The 27,855-nt window shown below is 36.9% G+C and overlaps 1 protein-coding gene and 1 pseudogene across 9 annotated transcripts in view; one reads left to right on the forward strand and one right to left on the reverse strand.

Annotated features, from left to right (window-relative positions):
* Positions 1 to 27,855, forward strand: part of ATOSA (atos homolog A) — an 86,272-nt gene that overhangs the window by 28,042 nt on the left and 30,375 nt on the right. The gene's annotated exons all lie outside the window — the stretch shown is intronic.
* LOC112405782 (translation machinery-associated protein 7 pseudogene) lies at positions 112 to 27,823 on the reverse strand (annotated as a pseudogene).

A 27,855-nucleotide genomic window follows, 5' to 3' on the forward strand; every position in this document is an offset into this window, starting at 1 on the left:
CCTGCCCCCCACCCCATAGATTGTTGTTGCTGCTGCTGTGTGCACATGTGTATGTGTGTGTGTGTTGTTCATTAACTTGCCTGGACACAATACGTGGAGTCTAGAAACAGCTTACTTTTTACCAGATTTCTTAATTCCACCTGTGCCCAGGGGGCCTTTCCTCGCGGCCTTTGCTTTTAGCTCCTCGAGTTTCTTTTGCTCCTCCTTCAGTTTCTGCTAGAATGCCTTATCTTCCTCATCCATCTCCTTGGTTTGCATCTTGGGCTGCTTCAGGGGCTTCTTCTTGCCACTTTCGTGGCCCGACGTGGCGCCTGCCGCCCCTTCCCCAGACCCTGCCACCAGATGCCTCTTAACAACATTTTATCAAGCATTTTCATGTAGCAACAGTGTTATTGCATAAACTATATTGCTTTTGCAAGAGCATAGTAAATCTTTTTTTTTTAAATCTTCAGATGCCGTTGTATCTAAAATCAAAGACCCAAGTTTTTAAAAACATAGTCGTTTACTGTACTGCTTGAATCTGATTATATAATCCTTTGTGGTGAGGCTGAGTTATAAGTGGTAGTATGATGACTGTTACTTGAGAAACTGGAAATGTTGCCTTGTTGCTCACTGGTCTCTATTTTACTCATTTAAAGACTTTTGAACATCAAAGGATTTGAATTATAAGGTTTATGATAAGCACAGGGACATTAAAATTATAAATTACAGGAAGTAGTCAAGATAGGGTAGAAAAAATAGCTGAGCCCTAAGGGTCATACATAGTTGGGCCTCAGATTTTGCTGTAGGCTTCTTGTCATCCAGAGTATGAAAGGGAAACTCCGCCAGTTATTTACAATCCTTGTTATTTACATAATATTTTTTGCTAAATATTAACCATTCTCTTTTCTTTAAAATTATTCTACATTTTTAAATTCTGAGATTTTTAAGTATAGTTTTTTATATTTTTCCCTCTAAATTTCACATATGCAGATATACTTTTATGCAGATGTCTCAATTTACTTTATGATCCAGAAAGTCGTGGAAGTTTGGGGATTTGGGCAGAAGAAAGGGCAAGGCTGATAGGGAAGTAGTGACTAAACCTCTAAAGAAAGATAATAGTCAATAATGGCAAGGAAATAATGAGTAAATGGGAAGATAAATGAAGAAGAGAAGGCAGAAAAAATTTGATGTAGTGTTATTTTTGGTGTGTGTGTGTGTGTGTGTGTGTGCACACCTGTGTGTGCATACAAGTGCCCACAAGTGCTGGGCTGACTGACTAGAGTTGGTAAATCCACTGGGGATTTGTTTACCGGGAAGTAACTCATTTCTGACTTTTCTTTTGAATTCCTCAACTAGGATTGGGCTAAGGGTGACCTTGTATTTACTACTCATTAATGACAAGGGACAAGCCAGCTGTCTGGAATTCAGAAATTAACTATTGTCACATACATGATGAATGTAACTGTTTTGAAATATAAGAACTTACAGAATAAAAATGTGGTGGTGTAGGGCTAAAATTTGAAAACTCAAACTTCTAAGCCAAAATGTTCAGAAAATGCTCTTTTGTCATTTTAATAAGTACACAAAATTTCAGATTCTTTTCAACTGAGCACAGTATTTTCATTGCTTTGGGTGGTGATAATTTTAAGTTATTTTGGGAGAGAGGGTTAATCTGGGTTCCCATCCTGGTTTTCATATTTTCATCAAGTGCTAAGATTTTGTGATTCTTATGTGAACTATTGTTTTTTTATAAATTTATTTTATTTATTTTTGGCTCTGTTGGGTTTTTGTTGCTGCACATGGGCTTTCTCTAGTTGCAGCAAGCAGGGACTACTCTTTGTTGCTGTGCGCAAGCTTCTCATTGCGGTGGCTTCTCTTGTTGCGGAGAAACGGCTCTAGGTGCGCAACACAGGCTCTTAGTTGCTCCGCGGCATGTGGGATCTTCCCGGACCAGGGCTCGAACCCGTGTCCCCTGCATTAGCAGGCGGATTCTTAACCACTGCGCCACCAGGGAAGCCAACATAAACATATTTAGTCTTCCAATTTGCTGAAGATAAAGTTTAGCTTACTGAGGATTAGAGAACAAGCAAATGTAAAGAAAAGACAGTCTCTTGCAAGTGTACTCCATTTTTTCACTGTCAATGCATTCAGTGGTACTGCCCAAGTGGCTTCTGCATTGGGTCCAGAGACTATTTCACATCTAACAAAAAGGGTAGGAGAACCTTTTTAGAAATAAGTATCCTGATTTTGCCTGATTGCATTGCATTGGTGTATTTGTTTACCTTAAATCGTTTTTTTCTGAAAAATATCCACACAGAAAAAGAAAAAAAAGATTGCTGTATGTCATTGTTTCTCATTTAGGGTACTAACCCTTTTGAGAATCTGCTGAAAAATATCAACCCTCTTGCTAGGAAAAAAAATGCATCTGTGTATATACATACATAATTTTGTGGAAAATATCCAGAGGTTCATAAATTCTCTTAAGTTAAGAAATCTTGTTAAACATAATTTGCCTTTAGTCAGAGAATAAAAGCATTAATTTTAGAGAACTGAGGTTTAAAACAAACTGGATAAGAACTTCAGGATATGTATACAAGCAAAGTGTTAAGTAGTGAACATGGGATGCTGTTTTGTAACTTCTGAGGAGAGGGAAAATGTTCTAACATGTACTCCATACATTAATACTCTTGCAAATGGATTTGTCCTAGGGAGTGCCCCATATTCTTGCGCTGACTCCTATATTCTAGATGGGCTTCTGGTAAAGAACCTAGTACAAAAGGACCAGGCCTGGAATGTAATATCTAGGTCCCCAGCACCTACATATCATCTCTGAGTTGTAGACTGAGATAAGAGGAGACCTAGAAGATACCTCCTATGGCCTTAGGCTTTTACCTGGATGCTCTTCCAGAAATAGCTCTGCCCTGGAGATGATAGGTCCACTGCAACGGATGTTACCTAATTCTATCTTTGTTCAAGAGAACTGAGCAGAACTGATCTTAGTGTGTATGTGCAAGTTTTCAACTCTTTTTTTTTTCTTTTTTTTTTTTTTTTTTTAAACATCTTTATTGGGGTATAATTGCTTTACAATGGTGTGTTAGTTTCTGCTTTATAACAAAGTGAATCAGCTATACATATAGTTTTCAACTCTTAACTAAAAACAACTCTCTATCCACTTTTTATTTGTGCTGGAGTTTTAGGGTTCACGCATACCAACACGCAGTCAGTGGAAAATATGAATGTTAAGAGTACTTAAAAGTAGGAATCATGCATGTGGTAGAGGGAAGGAGGTTGAAAGGACAGAATGTATTTTTGGGGACCAGCCTATGTTGTAACCATATTCCCACGAGATAAAAATGTAAGAAAGACTAAATTAGGTTAAGCTTGAGAGTAATTTTGGAAAGTTATGTGCCAGTTATCTGGGATTAGGAAAGCTGGAACAAAACAAAACAGAACTAGAATAGTGGATTGTTGCTTTTTTAGCACAGGGTCATCTTTTGAGTGTATAGCTAAATCTAGAACTTGTGGTTTTGAGAGACAGGACTTTGTTTCCTTTTTTTTTTTAAATAAATTTATTTATTTTATTTTTGGCTGCATTGGGTCTTCGTTGCTGCGTGTGGGCTTTTCTCTGGTTGCAGCGAGCAGGGGCTACTCTTCGTTGCAGTGTGCAGGCTTCTCATTGCGGTGGCTTCTGTAGTTGTGCAGCACGGGCTTTAGGCACACGGGCTTCATAGTTGTGGCACACAGGCTCAGTAGTTGTGGCACACTAGCTTAGTTGCTCAGTGGCATGTGGGATCTTCCTGGATCAGGTCTCGAACCCATGACCCCCTGCCTTGGCAGGCAGATTCCTAACCACTGCTCCACCAGGGAAGCCCAGGACTTTGTTTCCTTTTGTGGCAGCATTTTCTCAGCTTTTTGTCCCATGGTTCTTTCTGCATGTGGTATGGAGTGATAACACCCATATAATCAGGAATATTCCTACAAAAGTGGAAAGGACAATATTTTCTACTTGAGGATTTTCAGGCCCTGAAAAAGTGGTGAATTAGGCTTAACAGTTTACACAGAGCACAGAGAAATTAAAAAATAGGGTCAGTACAAGTAAAAAGGAAATGAATAAAATCTGTGTACCTCTAAGTTTGTGCCTGTGCATCTATGATACGTGGCTAAAAGCACAGTTCTGGCAGCCTGAACTTAAGGAGGCAAAACAAAAGAACACCTCAGTAACGCTGACTAGGTCTAATTCTTTCTTTCTTTTTTTATTTTTTGGCCGTGCCACACAGCATGTGGGATCTTAGTTCCCCCACCAGGGATCGAACCTGTGCCCCCTGCAATAGAAGCGCCGAGCCCTAACCACTGGAACACCAAGGAATTCCCTAGTTCTTTCATTTTAAATATCATGCCTTCTGGGAGCTTTTTCTGATATCTAAGATTGAGTTCCCACCTAAGCATTCTAGTAACACTTTTATTATCTATCAGGCATCACCCTGAATTAGACTTATCTGAATGTGCTCCATAAGACTGTCCTCTACTTGAAGGCATTCTCCCATTGCCTTCTGGAGAAGAGCTGGATTTCACTTGAATTTTTTGACATGCAGATACCTCTTTTTTCCACTCTTACCTTATAGCCAGTCTTTAAATTACTTAAAATACAGTTTTCTTTCTAGAGCTTAAGTTTCCCCCAACACATCACATAAGCAATCAATAGGTTGGTATGATGAATTCTCTGTTATCCCTTAAAAGACTGTTGAGGCCTAGAAATTCCAATAACCAATATGGAAATTAGAACTCAGAAAGTACTCTCTCTTTTTTATTTTATTATTATTATTATTTTTTGTGTGGTACGTGGGCCCGTCACTGCTGTGGCCTCTCCCGTCGTGGAGCACAGGCTCCGGACACGCAGGCTCAGCGGCACGCGGGATCCTCCCAGATCGGGGCACGAACCCGCGTCCCCGACATCGGCAGGTGGACTCCCAACCACTGTGCCACCAGGGAAGCCCCTCTCTTTTTTATTTTTTAAAATGAAAATGTTTTTGTCCTGGGCTAGAGATGTGGTGATTACCTAATGCAATTTCTTTATTTTAAAAACAAATATTTCCTTGTCCCGTTTAAGAAAATTATATAGATAAGGGCATTAAAAAAAAAAACTCACAAAAACTATTTCAGTGCAAAATGTCAAATCCAAGAGAAGAATAAAATGATAATTATCTGGAAAGGGTAACAGCAAGCCTTTATCACTTTAACCAGAAATAAGCTGAAATAGGCAGAAAACAAAATATGATGGAACATTAACCATTCAGTATTTCAACAAGTGTTTGAGAGCTTCTTCATGCTAAGTGCTGTGCTGGGTAACTGTAAGAGAGTTGGTCCTTGTTCTGATGTAGCTTAGTGGGTTAGAGAAGAGAGGCAAATAGTGATTTATTTTTATCTGTGCTAAGTTTTAGGGAGGAAAAGCATAAGGTACAATGAGCTCTTCTAAAAACAATAAAACATCATGGGAAGGTATAATAGGACCAGATGAGCTGGGATAAGACCTAGGGAAGAATTGTGTTTTTAAGCTAAATTAGAGCTCATTGCATTGTTTCATACCCTGTTCTTTTTTTTTTTTTTTTAACGTCTTTACTGGAGTATAATTGCTTTGCAGTAGTGTATTAGTTTCTGCTTTATAACAAAGTGAATCAGCCATACATATACATATATCCCCATATCTCCTCCCTCTTGCATCTCCCTCCCACCCTTCCTATCCCACCCCTCTAGGTGGTCAAAAAGCACCGAGCTGATCTCGCTGTGCTATTCGGCTGCTTCCCACGCTATCTATTTTACATTTGGTAGTATTTATAAGTCCATGCCACTCTCTCACTTCATCTCAGCTTACCGTTCCCCCTCCCTGTGTCCTCAGGTCCATTCTCTACGTCTGCATCTTTATTGCTGTCCTGCCCCTATGTTCTTCAGAACCATTTTTTTTTTTTTAGATTCCATCTATATGAGTTAGCATATGGTATTTGTTTTCCTCTTTCTGACTTACTTCACTCTGTATGACAGACTCTAGGTCCATCCATCTCAGTACAAATAACTCAATTTCGTTTCTTTTTATGGCTGAGTAATATCCCATTGTATATATGTGCCACATCTTCTTTATCCATTCATCTGTCGATGGACACTTAGGTTGCTTCCATGTCCTGGCTATTGTAAATAGAGCTGCAATGAACATTGTGGTACATGACTCTTTTTGAATTATGGTTTTCTCAGGGTATATGCCCAGTAGTGGGATTGCCGGATCATATCATACCCTGTTCTTTTAATCTGTAGAACTTTGATCAAGTGGTAAAGTTAAATTTTTAACTTCATAAGAGTAGAGATTGTTAGAAAATGTAATTTTAAAAACCCATGCACAAGTGTAACAAACAAATCTATTTTTGAATGAACTTAATAGCAAATTCCTTATGAAGAAAATTTTAAAACTCTTCCAAAGAATATTTTAGAAGGCTTGTATAAATGATGAGATTTGAACCTTTAAAATGCAGTTTTAAAAAAGTTAGTTGAGGGCTTCCCTGGTGGCACAGTGGTTGAGAGTCCGCCTGCCGATGCAGGGGACGTGGGTTCGTGCCCCGGTCCAGGAAGATCCCACATGCCGCAGAGCAGCTGGGCCCGTGAGCCATGGCTGCTGAGCCTGCACGTCCGGAGCCTGTGCTCCGCAAAAAAAAAAAGTTAGTTGAAGTGACTTTTGAGTCACTAGCTATAATTTTTGGGACTCATTGGTAAATTAGTGGGGTATCAAGAATGGAAAAGCAATAAGAGTATTAGGAGAGTTGGAGCACAAAGGATGAATCACCTCCTTACCACAAAGTTTTTCCATGGTGTGGCTTTAAGAATACTGGAATAGTTGGAGAGAATGATTAAAACAACTGAGGTGGGGCTATGAGGCTTGCCAGGAGGGAAGTGCTGGAAACAAGAAAATTATAGTGATTCAGTGGAATACGGAGGGGTGGGATATCTTGAGGTGGCTCTGGGAGAGAATAAGATCAGGTGAGCCAGACCATTGGATGCATAAAGGGCATTAATGACAGATAGCGTCCTTATTTTACCTCATCTCTCATTGCTTCTCTTTATGCAACCAACGCTTTGGCCAAACTGGGAATGGTGAGTGATCAGATATGGGAGATTGTTAATAGAAGCAGTCAGACTTTACTTATTGGAGGCGGGAGAGAGGCATAGATAATTCTAAGATTTTGAGTCACAGAAAGCAAAAACAGCTGTAGTTGGGACAAGTTTTGTACTCCGACCAGCAGCCCCATGATTATTTTTAGTTTGTGGTAGGCTAGATGTACCAGGATCAGTCTGTGCTTGTGGACAAAGTGGTAAATGGGATGATAGTATTTTATAACTCCAAAAATTGGCACATGTAGAATCAGATATTATTTAAATTGGAAGGGGCCATCTAGTTTCACATTCCTTCATATTACAAGTGAGTTTGTGTTTAATTGACCTTCCCCAAAGTCTTGGAACCAGTTCATGACAAAGCTGAAATTAGAATCCAGATCTTCTGACTTCTAGTATAGCATTTTCATACTTTTTGCAAATTATTATAAAAATTTTTTCATTTGTTCTCTGTTTTATTGAGAGATCTGTCAATTTCAAGATCTGTTACAAGTATAAATGTTAGTGTTAAGATTTATTTAGCTATCAAAATTTAGGTAAAAGATCTAAGTTAAATATGGAATTAAAGCATGTTGGCAAGTTTATCTTCTAAACAGATGATTTTTAAATAATATAACAATAAATAATTGGTTGATGATGATAGCTATGCTTGACTGATGTATACTGGCTGAACTAAAACCAGTTTAATCTGGTTCTAGGAAATATCCTGTACTTGGCTGATTGAAGTTGATGATAATGACCACAGAGTTATCCAATAAAACGTTAATTAAAAGCATTACATTAACTCCCCCTGCTTGATCATTATCTTTATCAAAGGATACTGTCTTTGGCAGAGTTACCCATTTTAAAGGGGAAATAGAGCAATATGAAACTGCCTTTGAGGAAAAAAATTAGAGAGAAAAAAGTATTGTTTCTTTTCTTACCAACCTTATATATAGCAAGGTGATATCTTTACCATAGCCATTTACAACTAAACTGCAACTTCCATTCAAAATAATTGATCTCCCCACATTTGCACAGAGGTTAATGAATGAATCCACTTGAACAAACAAATGGTTAAAAGGGTGGCATTGTCTCCCTGCTTCAACTGGTTGGATCACTGAAGGAACCAGTAGGTATTCTTTCTTGGTGCTATTACATCATCGCATTTTCTTTTTGGCAAGCTGTCTTTCTCATTGACTTCTGGTCCATTGCCCCCTTTTTTTTTAGAATTGGCAGTTTTCCACTTTTGTGGAACATGGTCTCTACCCTCCCTATCATTGCTCCTTCAAATGATAGATAAGCTTCTCAGGCTGATTGAAGTGGGAGCAGTAGAGAGAGAAAGAGGAAGAACCCCCAGAGAACTGTAGTTGGGCTCTTGGTTACTTTTCACACAGGGCCTAAAGTCCAGTAGTTTTCAGGGTAGTAGTAATGGTTCCCAAAGACTGGTCCTCAGACCTGTGCTAGTCTAACATAAGCTTTTCATTTGTCCATGGCAAAGATGGCAGCCTTTCTCAAGAGAGACTCCTTTTTCTGGATCATGACTGTTAAATTTTTGTTATTTCTTTTATGAAATGATGGTGAAAGTGAAAAGATAGATAGATAGTACTGTTTTTCTTTCTAATTTTGCTTTTAAGAAGTAAAGTATTTAAAAATCTTCAGAAGCTTTAGAGAGTTTATTTTAGCAAACTTTAGCAAACTTATTATAGTTTTTTATATTGTCATTGTTTCAGATCATCTTTATATCAGTTTATACATTATTGAAAAAAGTCTTAAATATAAAATTGTATGTATTGTTGTTTAACTTAATGGATTTTGAGTGCATTTTTCTAAATACTATAATTATTTTAATGGCTGTTGGATATTCCATCATGTTGACATAACATCACTCAAACCATTTTTCATAGATAATTTAAAAAATTATTTTTAACTTTACTATTATAGTAGATAAAACATGGATTTTCAACATGGTTTTAATTGGTATTTCTTTGCTAGAGAGAGTAAACATTCCTCTCTATGTGTTTACTATTTTTATTTCACCTTATGTGAATTCTTTCTCTTTTCAACTTTTGAAATAGTAAGTTTAATTAAAATAGCATATAGAACAATATAATATAAATAGGAACACTTTGTCAACCATATAGTATAGAAATATTTTCCCTTTTTTATAAATTTATTTTATTTATTAATTTTTGGCTGCATTGGGTCTTCGTTGCTGTGCACGGGCTTTCTCTGGTTGCGGCGAGTGGGGGCTACTCTGTTGCGGTGCGCAGGCTTCTCATTGCGGTGGCTTCTCTTGTTGCAGAGCACGCGCTCTAGGCACGCAGGCTCAGTAGTTGTGACTCGTGGGCTTAGTTGCTCCATGGCATGTGGGATCTTCCCAGACCAGGGCTCGAACCCGTGTCCCCTGCGTTGGCAGGTGGATTCTTAACCACTGCACCACCAGGGAAGTCCCCTTCTACTTTTTACCTTTAAGAAATATAAAAAGAAATATATAAAATTTAGATTTAAAACATTTTAATCTGCCAATATTTTCCTTTGTGTGTATTTTTCTCTTTCCAAGCTGAGAAAGGTCTCATTATTCCACAGGTCAAATAAATACATATTGAATATTCTGCTAGTTTTCCCCATTAAAATTTAGATGTGATTCTTTTTACCTGTGAGGTATTTATTTTGATGTGTGATCTAAAGTGCTATTTCTCAAAGTATGATTCAGAGATCAGCTGCATCAGAGGCATAGAGCTTTCTTATTAAACATGCAGACCTCCTGAGTCAGAATCTCTGGGAGTAGGACCTGGGAATATACATTTTCTGCAAGCTCCTAAGATGATACTTGTATTAGGATCCTATTTCTGCTGTAAGAAATTGCCACAACTTTATGGCTTAAAACAACATACATTCATGGTCTCACAGTTCTGGGGTCAGAAGTTTACAATGGGTCCAGAGGGCTGTCTTCCTCCTTCTGGAGGCTTTAGGGGAAAGTCTGTCTCTTTGACTTTTATAGCTTTCTAGAGGCCTCCTATTTTCCTTGGCTCATGGCCCCTTCACCAGTCTTCAGAGGTAGCAATGTAGCATCATCTTTCACCTCTACCTCCTGCCTCTTTTTTATAAGGATTTGTGATTATGTTGGGCGTACCAGGATAATCCAGGGACCCCTCCCCCACCATCTCAAGATTAACTTAATCACATCCTCAAAGTTCCTTTTCAATGTAAAGTTACATATACACAGGTTCCAGAGATTGGGACATGGACATTTTTTGGGGGGTCATTATTCTGTCTACCATAATATTTAGAAAAATTAAAATTTGAGAAACACTGGTGTATGGTAGATACTCAATATTTTCCCCTTAATCACTGTATATATATTTGAACTGTTATTAAATAATATCGTTCTGTCTTGGAAAGTTTATATAAGATGGAGGTCTTAAAGTTTTATATATAATTATTCATTTTAGGAGTTCTCTATTTCAGTAATCTTTTAAAAAATATCTAGCAAAGTAAAAAGTTGGTAATGCTCTAGTTTTTATGGTAGGTATTTCTTATCTGTGATTTTAAAAGCCTTTAAAGACATGTATCTTTATTTGATTCTCACTGCCCCCTCCCCCAGTTTTGAAAAATTTGATTAAAAATTACAGTAATAGTACATGGTGTTTGAAAAAAAATTCAAACAAACAAACAAAAAGTGTATAAACAAATAGGGAAAACTCCTTACCTCTTCCTATGCCTACTTTCCCAGGGGTAAACAGTATCTATAGTTTTGTGCTTGTATCTTTACTCTTTCTCCTGTCCTCATATAAGTATATATAATATTAGATGTCTTAAAACTCTCCCAGGATCAGCGGCCATGGCTCATGGGCCCAATCGCTCTGCAGCGTGTGGGATCTTCCCAGATGAGGGCACGAACCCATGTCCCCTGCATCGGCAGGCGGACTCTCAACCACTGCGCCACCAGGGAAGCCCTTAAAACTCTTTTTAAACAAAAATAGGATCATACTCTCTCTATATAATTGACACACAGCACTGTATAAGTTTAAGGTGTACAGCATAATAATTTGACTTACCTGCATCATAAAATGATTATCACAATAACTTTAGTGAACATCCATCATCTCAAAATTAAAGAACAGGGAAAAAAACCTTTTTGTGTGTGATGAGAACTCTTAGGATTTACTGTCTTAGCTTTTATATGTAACATACAACAGTGTTCGTTATATTTATCATGTTGTACATTACATCCCTAGTACTTATTTATCTTATAACTGGAAGTTTGTACCTTTTGACCACCTTCTTCCAATTCCCCCTTCACCCACCCCTTGCCTCTGGTAACCACAATGATCTATTTTTCTCTGAGTGCATTAGTTTTTTGTTTTTGAAGTACAGTTAACATCCAACACTATATTAGTCCCTGTTGCACCAGCATAGTGATTTGGTATTTATACATTTCAAAATAATCACCATGATAAGTGCAGTTATGATATGTCACCATACCAAAGATATTACATAGTTACTGGCTATATTCCCCACACTGTACATTTCATACCCATGACCTATTTCTTTTCTCCCCCCACCCGCTTCCACTTTGGCAATTTGTTCTCTATATCTATGACCCTGTTTTGTTATGTTCGCTCATTTGTTTTGTTTTTTAGATTCCATATGTAACTGAGATCATACAGTATTTGCCTTTCTCTGTCTGATTTATTTCATTTAGCATGATACCCACTAGGTCCATCCATGTTGTTGCAATGGCAAAATTTCATTCTTTTTTGTGAGTAATATTGCATTGTATATATAAACCATAGCTTCTTTATCCATTCATCTGGGCACTTGGGTTGCTTCCATATCTAGTCTATTGTAAATAATACTGCAGTGAACATAGGGGTGCATATATCTTTTCCAATTAGTGTGTTTGTTTTCTTTGGATAAATACCCAGGAGTGGAGTTGTTGGATCCTATGGTAGTTCTATTTTTAGTTTTCTGAGGAACCTCCATACTGTTTTCCATAGTGGCTGCACCAATCTACATTCCCACCAACAGTGCCCGAGGGTCCCCTTTTCTCCATATCCTCACCAACACTTGTTATTTGTTGTCTTTTTGATAATAGCCATTCTGACAGGTGTGCCAAGTATGACTTTTTGCCAACTTCAGAATAATACCTGAGAGAGAGAAAGAGATCTTAAAGATTTTATGAAAAGTTGAAAGCCTCCTCCTTATATAATGGAACTGAGATTTGAATCCATTCAGTCTTTCTTCCAGGACTCCCCACAACTATTTAAGGGAAAAAAAATTTTTGGACCAGCTGACATAAGTTATTTTTTAATTACATTGTAGAAAACTGAACTCAGTATAATTTTCTTATAGACCTCGTACAACTATAAAACCAAAATGATTTTTAAAACCTAAATGCAGGCCATCATCAAAAAGTCTACAAACAATAAATGCTGGAGAGGATGTGGAGAAAAGGGAATCTCCCTACACTGTTGTTGGGAATGTAGATTGGTACAACCACTATGGAGAACAGTATGGAAGTTCCTTAAAAAACTTAAAATAGCTACCACGTGATCCAGCAGTCCCACTCCTGGGCATATATCTGGAGAAAACCATAATCCGAAAGGATACATGCAGCCCGATGTTCATTGCAGCACTTTTTACAATAGCCAAGACCTGGAAGCAACCTAAATGTCCATCAACAGAGGAACGGATAAAAAAGGTGTGGTACATATATATAATGGAATATTACTTAGCCATAAAAAAGAAGGAAATAATGTCATTAGCAGCAACATAGAGATTATCATACTAAGTGTAGTAAGTCAGAGAAAGACAAATATCATACAATATCGCTCATATATGGAATTTAATTTTAAAAAGATACAAATGAACTTATTTACAAAACAGAAGCTGACTTATAGATATTGAAAACAACTTATGGTTACCAGAGGGGAAACATGGGGGACAGGGTTAAATGAGGAGCTTGGGATGAACACACGCACACTACTATATATAAGATAGATAACCAACAAGGACCTACTGTAGAGCACAGGGAACTCTATCCAATATTCTGTGATAACCTATATGAGAAAAGAATCTAAAAAACAATAAATATATGTATCTGTATAACAGAATCACTTTGCTGTACACCTGAAACTAACACAACATTGTAAATCAACTCCAATAAAATTAAAATATTAAAAAAGTTTTTAAAAATTAAAAGCTAAGTGCAAATAAAACTGTAGAACCAGTAAACTTTAAATCATTATGATGTGTTACAAAGTTACTGGTCAAAATGTGACTATCATGATTGGTATTATGGGCCAAGTCCTTCTGAGATGAACGTGCCTACCGTACTATGGCTTGATATTTGCTTGTCCCATTTGACTCATTGTCAACTTTTGTTGGTACCCCAGGCCACCATTTTGCACACAATATAAAGACATCATCTGTGTTAAGTCTACCTCTCTCACTAGCCTAGAGCTGTTAAAGTCATGTTATTTAAACACCAGCAAAACTGTAAATGTAAATCATAATAGTACATATGAATATAGCACTGACATTATAAGACAATCCTTGATTATCATTGTCCACGATGTTCCAGGCTAGGTTTTTGCTCATTTTTTGAGATTTTCATTGAAAATAAATCACGTGTTAAATTTGGAGAAAGAGCTGTCAGATCCCGAGAATGTCCACAGACCCCAGTCTGAGAACCACTTCTACCTCAGTTACATATTATAAATGGATATTTGAAAATTCACAGCTATAACTGAAAATGTAACTCCAGTGTACATATGTTAAAGCAGGTCTCTTGCTTTTCGAATGTCACCACTATTTTCTCCATGTACCACCTTGCCTAATATCCTCATTTTCTCCCCTTGCTTAGCCTCAAGCTTCCAATTAGAGCAGTGGTTCTCAATCCTTGTTGCATTAAAATTACATTAGAATTACATAGGGAGCTTTTATAAGAATATAATATCCAGTCTTGGATGTGTCCCTGGGTTTTGTTTCTGTTTTTTTGTTTTGTCTTATACTTTGTTTTTAAAGCTCTCCAGTTTGTTCAATGTGCAGCTGGGATTCCAAACCACAAGATTCTAGAACTATTGAAAATTTCTATCCAGATACTTTGGCTTATTAAGGAACAGTAAGACTATGTATTATATAAAACTGCTTACTGTATGCCATGTTGTCCAACACAACATACTGTTACCTCATGAAATCATTAATGCTATGAAATAGGTATTACGTCCATTTTTCAGGAAAGTAAAGTTTAGAGAGACTAAATAAGTTCCTTTGGGCTACATCGTTATTAGCAGCAGAACCAAGATTCAGATTGTCTGTTAATCATGATTTTAACCACAAAACTATAAATATCCAGTCTTATTTCACCCTTTTATTACAATATAGATTAACCAGTCACTGTTAAACACACACTTTGATGAAGGTGTTTTTACTTTGAATAATGAATGTACATAGTTTGACTAAAAATATATAAGCGTAAAGTATGAATGCAGTTCATATGAACACCTGCAGCTGTAGCTCTCTCTCTTTTTTTCCCATTCAGTTAAGAAGTTTGTTGGCGAAATGATTTCATTCTCCAAGGTTGGATTTCTTCTCAAAAGAGGCTGAAAAGCATTCAGTTAGTTAGCTCACTTTGTTTTCAGGTCTATTAAGAAATAACTGCATTTAAATCAGATTCTGATTAAACTTATAATTTTAGGATTACCATATTTGGTTGATTTTAGCATGCACATTTTCTATATTTTAAATCTTTGAAATCAGAAAGAAATTTGTTTCTTACACTTTGATGCACACTGTAGTTAAATTGGCAGATTTTTCTTTCTTAATGAAAGATAAAATAGTCATGTATCTTAAAATTAATGACATCTTAGATTTGATGAATTAACAATAGTGGTTATATATGAATGACCATTCCATATATAATCAGGCTATTTTTGGAGGTAAAACAGTGTGATGTATTCTCAGTATCGTTGTGAAGATTAAATAAGATAAAATAATCATCACAGTATCTGGCACATAGTAAGAGCTTAGGAAGTGTCAGCTGTTATTATAGCATTGTAAATACTAGTGTTATAATTGCATGATGGATCCACAACCACAGACCAGAGAAAGGTGTCCAAGCAGTCTTCAGTTTGTAAGTGAAACTTATTTAAGTTATTTCCTGTAGGTGGGTTCTTTTATAAACAAATCTGACTGACATTAAATTGATATTTCCAAGACTGCTGTATTTATAGAATGCTGAAAGCCATCATTATACAATATACTGCACTGTACTGCTCACTAAGGACTCTTACTCTGGCATATTCTCAAAATACAGAATTTAACATAGGTATTCAATAGTCTAGTCTAGGGGAATTTTGTCCAAGAAGCTCAGCACCAGAGGTTCTATGAGAAACAATATTATTGTTAGTAGACTTTGAGAATATAAGAACTGTGCTTCCCTCAGTCACTTAACTTTTTACCTGTAATACAAGTTAAATGGCAAATAATGTTGCAGAAGTAGTGTTTCTCCCTTCTTTCAGTAACTTACACATTTTTTTCAGACCCTGAAGAATTTTAAGTATACTCATACTTATCAGGCATTAAAATGCTTTAATATAAAACATAAACTGTGTTAATTTAAGTTTGTACAGAACGTCTTTTTTTTTTTTTGATCCTGGGACAGTGATAGCTCATCTGAGCTTTGATCATTTTCTTTTGTGCTTCTTTTGTTGCTTTCTACTATATATAACCAGGGAAGCCCCTGTAATTTTTGCTTTTGTCTTCATAATGCATGCTTCCTGAGGGAAACTTCTTAAGTACAATTTTGGGATAAGTGAATAGATTATTTTCAGTATTGATTTTTATTTTTTTAAATCTGCAGAAAGTAAAAAAAAAAAAAACACCAAGGATATTTTTTTGACATTTTTTAGAAAAGTGGTTTTTTTTTTTTAATATTTATTTATTTATTTTGGCTGCCCTGGGTCTTAGTTACGGCATGCGGGATCTTTTTTAGTTGCAGCATGTGGACTTCTTAGTGGCGGCATGCGGACTTCTTAGTCGTGGAATGCAGACTTCTTAGTTGCGGCATGCAGACTTCTTAGTTGTGGCATGCATGTGGGATCTAGTTCCCAGACCAGGGATCGAACCCAGGACCCCTGAATCGGGAGCTCAGAGTCTTACCCACTGGACCACCAGGGAAGTCCCTAGAGAGAAGTTTTAGATTCACAGCAAGACTGAGCACAAAGTACAGAGTGCCATATACACCCTGTTCCCCACACATGCACAACTTCCCCCACTATCAATACCGCATGACACAGTGGTACATTTGTTACAATCGATGGATCTATATTGACACATCATCACCAAAAATCTGTAGTTTACATTAGGGTTCATTCTTGGTGAAATACATATATATATTTTATATAGCATTTTACAGGAGGTATTTTTTAACATATGGCTATTTTTTAAAATTTCTTATTGAAGTATAGTTTACAATATCATATAAGTTTCAGGTGAACAGCACAGTGATTCAGTTATACATATATATATATATATAAACAGTAGGTCCTTGTTGGTTATCTATTTTATACACCCTAGTGTGTAACATATGGCCATTTTTTTAAGTATGTATTTTTTTAATGGTTTCTTTATTTTATTTTTTTATTTATTAATTTTTTGGGGCACGCCATGCAGCATGCAGGATCTTAGTTCCCTGACCAGGATTCTAACCCATGCTCCTTGCAGTGGAAACGCAGAGTCTTAACCACTGGACCACCAGGGAAGTCCCCATATGGCCATTGGTAGTATAGATAGGGGCCATAGAGTGAGGAAGAAAAGTGGCTAGAGCTGTTTAGGAGGTGCCGTTTATAGGACTCCATTGCCAGGTTTTTGGCTTGGGCAGTTAAGCATCGATAATGTTAGACTATACAGGGAACTCAAGAGAAAGAGCAGATTTGGGTTTGGAGATGTATAGGTAGTAGGGGGGAGTAGAATATGATGTTGGACTTAGTGAATTCTACATGTATTTATCATTACTTTTGTTTTTCTTTTCCCCTTATTCCTCACTCTTTTCTCAGTTTTCTCCCCTTGCCCCCACCTTGACTTCATTAAGTAGCCATGCCCTCAAACAGAAGGGGATTTTTTTCCTTTGAGTAAGATTAATTTAATGAATTAGTGTTTGGCATACCTCACTTCTGATCATCACAACGATTATGTAAGATGGTTGGATAGTTATAATTTCTAGGGATTCATAGTACTAATTACCATTTCTCCTTTCCAACTGCAAGTATATACACACATGATTGATAGTATCAATAGAACGAGAAATAGAGTATCACTTTATTAAACCAGGCATGCACCCTATGGTTCTCCAAGTGCAAGGATTCTGGAAACCCATTTATGCCTGGTATTTTTACTCCCTCTTTTATTAATTGAGAACATGTAGGCTTTAGGCACTGGCTCCAGCATGCCTTATCTAGAAATCTGGAACAAGGTGCAGGACTACACCCTCTGAGTTTCAGCAAAGAACAGGAAATATAGAGGCAGATTCCTGGCTTTTATCCTTGATGTATTAGTCAGGTTGGGCTGCCATAACAATATACCATAGACTGAGTGGCTTAATCAACAGAATTTCATTTTCACACAGTTAAGGAGGCTGGGAAGTATTAAGATCAAGGTGCCAGCTGATTTGGTTTCTGGTAAGTGTTCTTTTCCTGGCTTGTAGATGGATGCCTTCTTGATGTGTGGTCATATGGTCTCCCCTTTTTTTAAAATTAATTTATTTTTGGCTGCATTGGGTCTTTGTTGTTGCACGCAGGCTTTCTCTAGTTGCAGAGAGTTGGGGCTACCCTTCGTTGTGGTGCACGGGGTTCTCATTGAGGTGGCTTCTCTTGTTGAAGAGCATAGGCTTTAGGCGCACAGGCTTCAGTAGTTGTGGCTCTTGGGCTCTGGAGTGCAGGCTCAGTAGTTGTGCAGTGCAGGCTTAGTTGCTCCACAGCATATGGAATCTTCCCGGACCAGGGCTTGAACCCGTGTCCCCTGAATTGGCAGGCAGATTCTTAACCACTGCGCCACCAGGGAAGCCCTTATGGTCTTTCCTTGGTGCATGTGCTTGGAAAGGGGGGAGGTGGGAAGGGAAGGAAGAGAGGTAGAGAGATTTCTCTTTTCCACTTCCTGTAAGGCCACCAATCCTATTGGTTTACGGCCCCACCCTGATGACCTCATTTAACATTAATTGCCTTCTAAAAGCCATGTCTCTTAGTACAGTCACATTGGAGGTTAGGGCTTCAACATATGAGTTTGGGGGTCGGGGGAGGTGTGGTGGGGCACAGTTCAGTCCATAAACTTGGAAACCTCACTTCGGAGTAAAGAGGTGGTCCAGTGACTATTGAAATCACACCAGTTATTTACTTCCAAAATATTTAGAGATTTTCCAGTTATCTTTCTCTTACTGACTTCTAATTTAATTCCATTATGGTTGGAGAATACACTTTGGATGATTTAAAACTATTTAAATTTATTGAGACTTGTTTTGTGGCCCAGAATATGGTCTGTCTTGGTAAATGTTGTATGTGTACCTAGTAAAGATGTGTATTCTTCTTTTGTTGAGTGGAGTGTAATGTAAATGCCAATTAGGTCAAATTGATGGTACTGTTCAAGATTTTTATGTTCTTACTGATTTTCTGTTACTTGTTCTATTGATTATTGAAAAAGCGGGTGTTGAAATCTCAAATATAATTGTGGATGTGTCTGTTTCTTCTTACAGTTCTATCATTTTTGCCTTATACTTGTTGAAGCTATTTTCTTAGGTACGTAAATGTTTAGGGCTGTTATGCTTTCTTGATGGATTGGCCTCATTATCATTATGAAATGGCCACCATTATCACTTGCAAGTTCATTTGCTCTGGAATCTGTTTCATCTGATTACTGTAGCCACTCCAGATTTCTTTTGGCTAGTGTTAGCACTCACTTTTAGCTTATTTGTGTCTTTATATTCAAAATGGATTTCTTATAGGTAGTATGCAGTTGTGTCTTGCTTTTTTAACCAATCTGATAATCCTTGCTTTTTTTTTTTTTTTTTTTGCGGTACCCGGGCCTCTCACTGCTGTGGCCTCTCCTGACGTGGAGCACAGACTCCGGACGCGCAGGCTCAGCAGCCATGACTCACGGGCCCAGCCACTGTGTGGCATGTGGGATCCTCTCGCACCAGGGCACGAACCCGTGTCCCCTGCATCGGCAGGGGGACTCTCAACCACTGTGCCACCAGGGAAGCCCAATCCTTGCTTTTTAATTAGATCATTCACATTTTAGGTTATTGTTGATATGGATGGGATTAAATCTGTCATCTTATTATTTGCTTTCTATTTGTCCCATGTGGTCTTTGTTCCTTTATCCTTCTTTTTCTGTCTTCTTTTGGATTGACAGTTTGGGGTTTTTTTTTTGAATAATTTCATTTTATCTCCTTTGTTAACTTATTAATTATAATTAGCTTTATAGGGGTATGTTTTGTTTGTTTTTTCAGTAGTTACTTTAAAGTATGCAATAATTAACTTGTCACAGTTTACCTTCAAATACTTTGAAGTATTTACCTTCAAATACTTCAACATTTCCTTTAAATAGTCAGTTCTATTTAAAAGTGATTTAAAAACAAATAATAAATTATTTTTTATTTACCTACATATTTATGATTTCCAGTTCTCTTTGTGTAGATCCAGATTTCCAAATGGTTTAATTTTCTTTCTGACAGAAGGATTTCCTTTACCATTTTTGGTAGTGAGGGTCTGTTGGTGATAAACTTGTTTCAGCTTTTCTGGGTCTAAGGTTTTTGTTTGTTTGTTTGTTTTTCAGGAATTCCAGGTTGACAGTTTTCTTCTTTCACTCCTTCTCTATTTCTCCTGAGCTCACCTTCTTTGTGCTACTCTCCCTTGTCTGGTACTCTGCCCTGTGACTCTAGCCACCTAACTTCCCTTTCCCTTAGTTCTTTTGTGCTTGATTCAGGGAGACTGCTGGATTCCATCTGTCTTCTCCTTCCCTGTCCTTCAGCCTGGAAACTTTCTCCAGGCATCAAAGTTGGGCAGTTTAGAGCTCACCTGTTTATTTTTCTCTCAGAGATCACTGTCTTACACTGTCTGTTGTCCAGTGTCTGGAAACAGTTGTTTGTATTTTGTTGTGGTTTAGGTGTGTGGGTAAATCAAGGCCCTGTTACTCCATTTTGACTGGAAATAGCACAGTGACTACCAAAATCAAACCAGTCATGTCAGCCATCCTACTGGCCTTGTGGAAGAATTCATAAAATGGATGAATATAGAAATCATGCGTTTCTCCCCAGTATGTTCCTTGGTGGAAGATAAGAGTTGTGGTAAAGTCCTGCTCTCCCTGTGTACAGAGACCCAACCCAGGTAAAGGGAAGAAGTTCCTTTCTCCCCTGACACTTACCATTATCATTGTATAAATGAAGAAATTAAGTGACATGCCTGAACTTGCCCAGGACTGTCCTCACTGGATCCTACTGTCTTTGTGAAAACAGTAAAATCAAATTCTGCAGTGAATGTTTTACGTATTGCAGTTACAAAATAGTTATTAAAGGTTAATTTTATTTTTAGATCTTTACATGAATTTTATTTTTCACTTTGACCATCAGTTATGTTGTATATAACCTCATTTCATTTCTGGAGATGGGAAGGTTTTATGCTTCATGGCATTCCTTGAATCAAATACATTATGAAGGAAATACAGCCTGAAATCAATAATTACTTAATTTATATTCTGGCCTTTGTATGAAAACTATACTAAGAATGTCTTCTGACCATAAACAGCAGTGAATTTATAGTGGGTTTTTAAATATTTGTCAATAAATAAATAAATATTTGTCAACTACATGAGGTTTGCTGTTTAAGGTTAAATAATAACTGAAATTTAATTTGATAATTCCTACCATAGCAGTGTATGCCAGAGATCAAAGGACAGAGTCTTTTTTTTCTCAGAAATTTCTCAAAGAATTATGTTAATTTGCCTACATTCACTCAGTATTTGAATTTACATCTACTTGATCATAAAGCCAATATTTCCTCGAAGTTAGGCCACAGTTTAGAACCATCACAGTTCTATAGAAGAACATAAAATTTTAATATTTCAGGTTTAAAATTCACAGTTATAATTTTGGCTTATTATGTGTCCTTTAGAAAAATTAATCTTTAAGATCATTTATCTAAAACCAACAGAAAAATTATTATAAGCAATATGGTTATCAAACAATAAATCATCTCTTAGTTACCAGAGAAATAATTAAGAGAGCAATTTGCCTAGGTTACAGTTAATATTTTATGCTCACTAAATTGAAGCTCTGTACCTTTTGAACACTATTGTGAACTGAAATCCAGATTGAATTGGCCTTTTCTACTTTAAAATATTTTTAATCAATGGGTATACAACTACCTAACAAATTTGGGGCTCCTTTTAGGGGTGCTAGTAGAACATGTGTGAGAAGACAGGGAAGCCTACTTTGCAACGTTTGAAAGATGGGAGTTTAGGAAAAGAGCCTAAGGAACAATTAGGACAGAAAGTGATGGCTCCCCTGAAAAGTTTTTCCCTCCCTCATCTGTTCAGCTTCCTCTAACTCTACTCTTATTCTGTATACTTTATTTTTCCTTTTCTATTCCCCCCCACCCCGCCCCGTCATATTTTCTTGTTTGTTCTTTCTTCTTTGTCTATTTTGTTTCTCCCTGTCCCTTTCCTCCTTTTTTTCTCTTTATTTTGATCACAATTCTCAGTTACTTATCCTTCTATTCTTTTCTGATTGTTTTCTTTAAAACTTTCCTTATCTCCACACAAATTACTGTGGTTGAATTGGTAAGGAGCCAGGAGGGGAACGTGGATGGCACTTACATATTAGAGGCTTTGTGTAGTTGGGAATTCGGATTGTAGAGGAAAAGGAGATGCCTGTTACGGCAGCCAATTGCAGTCCTCTGGGAAGAGAGTCGCCTTGCAGAATTGTGTGAAGTACAAGCTTTACCTTCCTTGGCTTCTGGTGAACTCTATTTATTCTTCTGTGCCTAGAAAATATCTATCTGCTAACAATTGGGTGAAAAATTCAGTAGTAAGTATTGCATAAATTACATTGAATTTTTTTTAATGAACTCACCAATTGTTTTACTACTATAAAGAGTTGTTTCTTTTGTGTTATGCCTATGTAGCACTTTTAGTTAAAAACTATTTTGATGGAAGATATGTAAATACTAATCATAAATGCCATATTTCTTTGTTATGCAAGCTTTTAACCTATAATATAATCATCTGAGCAGTTTAAATGGCATAAAATATATGCCTTTTTAAAAGGTTTAATATAGTCTACGTAGTGTTTTAAAAAACTACATAGCATTGTATTTTTTGTTACTGTAATTTATTTAATAGTTGTGGTAAACAAATTCAAATTGGTAGGTGATTGCTGTTTTTTATTATGCAATATTTGCAAAGGTGGGAAAAGGGTTAGTACTTATTACTTGACTGTAAGTAATTTGGGGAACATAGGAACTCAGTATGGGCTGAGTTCTGAGTACACAGGCTTGTCATAGCTCATATCAAAGGAGCACCTTCTATGCTTCCAGAATTCTCTTATGTTCTTTTTTAGTTTTAGAACCAGAACTGTTTGTCTTTTAACATTATTTAGATCCTTGTTTCAAGAAGTTCAAAGTGCTTTAGAAAATACTATTAATCTTAAAAATCTAAGAATGATGGAATGAATATTTTGTATTGATTTTGTTCACAATAATTAAATTTTTGTGTATATATATGAAAATTTCAAAACACCAGTTCTGAGCCTGTTAGAATGTCTACAAACATGAGCAGTTTTAGAAAAATTTAAGAAACATTTTGGAGCATTGAAAATAATTGAAAGTCCTAATTCTCACCTGTCAGATCACTAAGCCTGCCTTCCTTTAGTCCATTTCCATTGGTTATACTAGTTGTGCTAATTGTTAACGATAGAGAATTAGTGATTAGAGAATTAGCCAAGGCTTTTCCTTTGGTTTCTCTGAGATTTAGTGTGAAGATATCTGTAAGATCTGACCCTCAAAAATTACCTGCTTTCGACATTTTAGAGAATACACTATCAGATGGCAGAACCGGCTGTCAAATTGGAATGTAGGAAACAAATTCTCTTGAGATACTGATGATTGAGGCCCAGGAACATACATGAATATAATCATTTTAGTGGTGTGTGTGTGTGTGTGTGTGTGTGTGTGTGTGTGTGTGTGTGTGTGTGTGTGTGTGTGTGTGTGTTTTAACAACTCTTTATTAAAATGTCAGTGTGAATAAGTTAAATTCTGTTTTTAAAAAAACGTAGTAAAATAAAAGCTAAAAGAACTTCTTGTGCATTGCCTGATATCCTGGCACCTTCAATCTGCCATTTGTTAGAGGGCTAATAATCTGAGGTCACTTGTCCTATAATACCTGAATTCTTCAGAGTTGGTCATACTTTAACATAGATCTCAAGTTGATCTGCAACTGAGATCTTATTAATTAGTTAAATAGCTACACTTTAACCACTCTTTCATTTTGCTTATGTATTCATTGAGCATCTCCTATACGCCAGGCACTGTCCTAGGCAGTGGTAATAGAATGATGGATGTGTTAGACCTGGCTCCTGCATGCCTAGAGTTTATAATCTAATTAGAGACAATCGGCCATTAGAGTATAGTAAGAATTGCAGTAGGAACACATGAAGCTTATGAGAGGATTTCCCTCTGTGTCTGCTTCCCGCCTGAGTTGAAATTTAACTGAAATCAGGGACTAGAAAAAAGTTGGCAGATTTTCATTTTCTCCATTGGAAAATACACAGTTTGTAACAGTGTACTCCTTATTAAAACAGGGGTTTTTAACCCCTGTTTCCCTTCCCCCTTTGGTTTTCCAACTCATTCACAACTCTTCTTTTGCAGCTTTCAAAGTATCAGGTTTAGTTTGGGTAGCCATGGCATATAGGAATCCCTATCAGATATAATAGATATTGAGGAAACAGTCCTGAGATAGGTAAGCACCTCATGTCTCAGTGGTGAAAGATAGGGTTCAGAGTGGTTGCATGAGCAGAGAAACAAAGAAAATTCTGTCAAGATTGCAGAATAGTAACCATGTAAACTGGAAAGTCCAGCTAGAATTCAAAGGAAAACAGACATTGGGAATTAAACATCAAGATGTTTTACAGTAAGGACCAGAATCAACATTCACAGGCTGGATAACCAATACAGAATGAGCTGTAAGAATGATCTTGATGCTAAGCCAACAAATACCTGAGGCTGAGTCTCCATCCATTATTCTTTCCTGAGCCAGAATTGGAATTGGACTAATTGGGGAGTAGAGTTTAGGTAGGCACACTGGATGAGACTTGGAAATAAGTCCTCAGATTTTTAACATTTTATATACATAGGAGATCTTGATTTAAGGCCTCACGTTACCATTATATTGCTCTGTGTGTCTGAGCTGTCACTTTACTCTCTGAAGTCCAATTTCTTCATCTATAGATTAATGAAAATACATACTCTTGAAGGTTCCTTTGAGTTCTTACTCCTGAATTCTATACAAAAGCCAAGACTCCCCCCACCTCACCCCACTTTTTAACTTATCCCCTGTAGTTTTGCCCACAGAAGCTGCTTATTTTTCTTTGATGACAGAGGGACCAAGTTTGGTTTTAATTAATTCTAAGTGGTTTTGAATGCACAAAACAGAACATTGAAACATTTTATTTATAAGCAGAGGTAATTGTACAGTTTTGCCAAGCATTATAAGGATAATGTTTCTAAGTGGGATATCCTCTTGCTCTTTCTGGCACTGCATGATCCAGACCTTTTCCATGATATCTAAATTGAGAAACCTTTAAACTTGGGAGACATAAGGAGAGAAAGGAATAGCTGTCCAAATTCTTTTAATACCAGGAATCCTTGAAGATATGTCTATCTGAGGAGCTTTCTAGAATCTATGCCCTGAGTTGGTAGGGTAACCTCTACCCTAAAAATGAGTCTTTTTTGTGTGAAATGAAAAATAAGAATGAACTTTCATAATTGAGAATTATTAAGAACTATTGGTAGTGGAAAGTGGGCTCCTACAGATGGTTCTCTACTTACTGATACTGTTTGTGACCTTGGGCAAATGATTTTACAAATTTAGTTTTTTCATCTGTAAAATGAGAGAAAAACCTATACCATCACATTTATTTTTGTTTTATTTCATTTTGTAAAATAAATTTATTTATTTATTTATTTATTTATGGCTGTGTTGGGTCTTCCTTGCAGTATGCAGGCTTCTCATTGTGGTGGCTTCTCTTGTCGTGGAGCATGGCCTCTAGGCGTGTGGGCTTCAGTAGTTGTGGCTTGCGGGCTCAGTTGATCTGCAGCAAGTGGGGTCTTCCTGGACCAGGGCTCGAACCCGTGTCCCCTGCATTGGCAGGAGGATTCTTAACCACTGCACCACCAGGGAAGTCCCTATTTTTATTTTAAATTTAAGAAACGTTAGATGGAAAATAAAAGAAAAAAGAAACAGTATGGTGCTCACTATGTGCCAGGCAACATTCTAAATATTTTACGAATAACAACCTATTAACTACCCTCTGAAGGTCAATACTACTATTATTGCCATTTAATAGATTTTTTAAAAACTAAGGCAAAGAGAGGTTGTATCGCTATAACTTGTACAAAGCCAAACAACTAGCAAGTAGCAGAACTGTTTGCCTGACCTCAGAGTTCATATTCTTAACTATTACTTTATGCTACATCATGAGAATTAAGACGAGGAAGCACTTGATAAAACACTCCACAACTCAAGATGATAATGATCATCTTTGTTTAACTGAATGTTTGTATTATGTGACGATTAAAATTTATAGCCAATTTTCAAAGAGCTAGATTATTATAAAAACATACACATGACTTTGTTTTTCAGATAGAACCTCAGAATATTCATTGTTTTAATCATAATTTTGAATTTTGGTGGTTACTGTAGATGTACAGCAGAAATACTTGGTTGAATTTAAACCACACACGTCTAGAAAGCTGCTTTTAAAGTCAGTCCGTGATATGTTTGTTTACAGATCACTTGCCTTTTTCATAATAGAGTGCTGAGGATTTTTTTAAATTCAGTTTAAGCTTTGCTGTTGGCTAACAAAAACAAAGAATATTTTTGTGTTTGAAGGTACTCTTCTGACAGTGGAAATATTTATGTGTCACTAGTATTAATAAAGTAATAGTACAGATATAAAGCTGCTTTCATTTATAGCCACAGCTACTATTTTTTGCACTTGTCATTAAAGTCAACTTTGTCTTTTATTCTCTGCTTAAAGACTTCTCATGGTGTATAAGTCAAGTTGCACTAGGAATGAAGAAACCTGGATTTCTCCAGTATGCATACTGCATACAACTTTAAGTAAGAAAGTCAATGTCTTTTTACCTTACTCTCTTCATCTGGAAGTAAGGTAGATTAGGCCACATGATTTCTAAGGTCCTTTACAATTCTCACTTAAAACAGAAACACTCAACACATACCTATGAGATTGGAACATATAAATGAGAAACGAAAAATATTTCAATGTATGTAGAACTTAACCCATTAGGAGATAAACATCTATGAAATATTAAGAATATTTTTATAAAGAAATGGATGGGTTAGTGTAACTCTGGAAGTGCCTGCAGTTGGGAGAGGGTTGGCTAAAGTTAGCAGTACAGAAAGAAAAAGCAGTGGTACAGGGTGAGAAATGAGTAGAGCGTGGTATAGACAGCAGTTTGGGTAGAACACAGAGAGCAGTAAAAGATGAGATTAAGAACCAGAGGTGGGTGGAGTCTTAAGCAGGGTCACCTCAGTGTATAACTTCAAGAGGCAGTGTTCACATCAGAATCTGGCAATGCCCAGCCAGAGTAGGTACCTCTGTACAGTGGCGCTGGCCCTAATGTCAGGCTTAAGAGTTTACACTGGGTTTAATAGGAAGTTAGGGAGCCAGTAAAACAAACAAACAAACAGAAAAACTTCGAGAGGAATGTGATGGAATGGCTTTCGGGAAGATTAATCTGCATCAGGGTGCAAGATGAATAAGAAAGGGCCTAGAGTCCTAGACCATAGCTAGGAGACTGGTGTAGTAATTTATGTGTAAAGTAATAGGAATCTAACTTGGTAACTGTTTTGAGGTTAAAAAGGAAGGTTTAATTTCAAGAGAAATTTGAAGAACAAGTTAGTGACTTGTTCAGTCACTGGATTTTAGGACCATAAAGAGGGAGAATCTCCTGCCCCTGTACCATAGACTTAGAAGGGAACTTCTCTTATTCCCTTTTGGGATTTTGGGACAATTTTGTATGAGTGATGATTTTGCATGTGTAATACTTATATTGTGATACATGAATTGCCATTGTGTTAAGAGAGGACTAGGAAAGTAGGCTTTTGTATTTATCATCTGTACCCTTCAGAATAATTGACAATGTATGTCACATCTAATCTTCCATCATCACCACCTACTGAGATCGCTATTGTCAAAGTCACCAATGACTTCCTTATTGTCAAATACAGTGGTCATTTCTTTGTTTATGTTTTATTAAACCTCACTAGTGTTTGAGACCATTGGCCATGCCCTCCATGAAACATTTTTTTTCTCGCAGCTTCCATGATACCATACTTGACATATACCAGCTCCTTTTGCTGGTTCATCATCTTCTAACAGATCTCTACTTCTTAGAGTGCCTCTGGCCTTTGTCATGAATGCCCTCTACATGCTTCTAGGTTACTCTT

This window comes from Neophocaena asiaeorientalis, unplaced genomic scaffold (assembly GCF_003031525.2).
Source record: "Neophocaena asiaeorientalis asiaeorientalis breed wild unplaced genomic scaffold, Neophocaena_asiaeorientalis_V1.1 scaffold391, whole genome shotgun sequence".
Classification (NCBI taxonomy): Eukaryota; Metazoa; Chordata; class Mammalia; order Artiodactyla; family Phocoenidae; genus Neophocaena; species Neophocaena asiaeorientalis.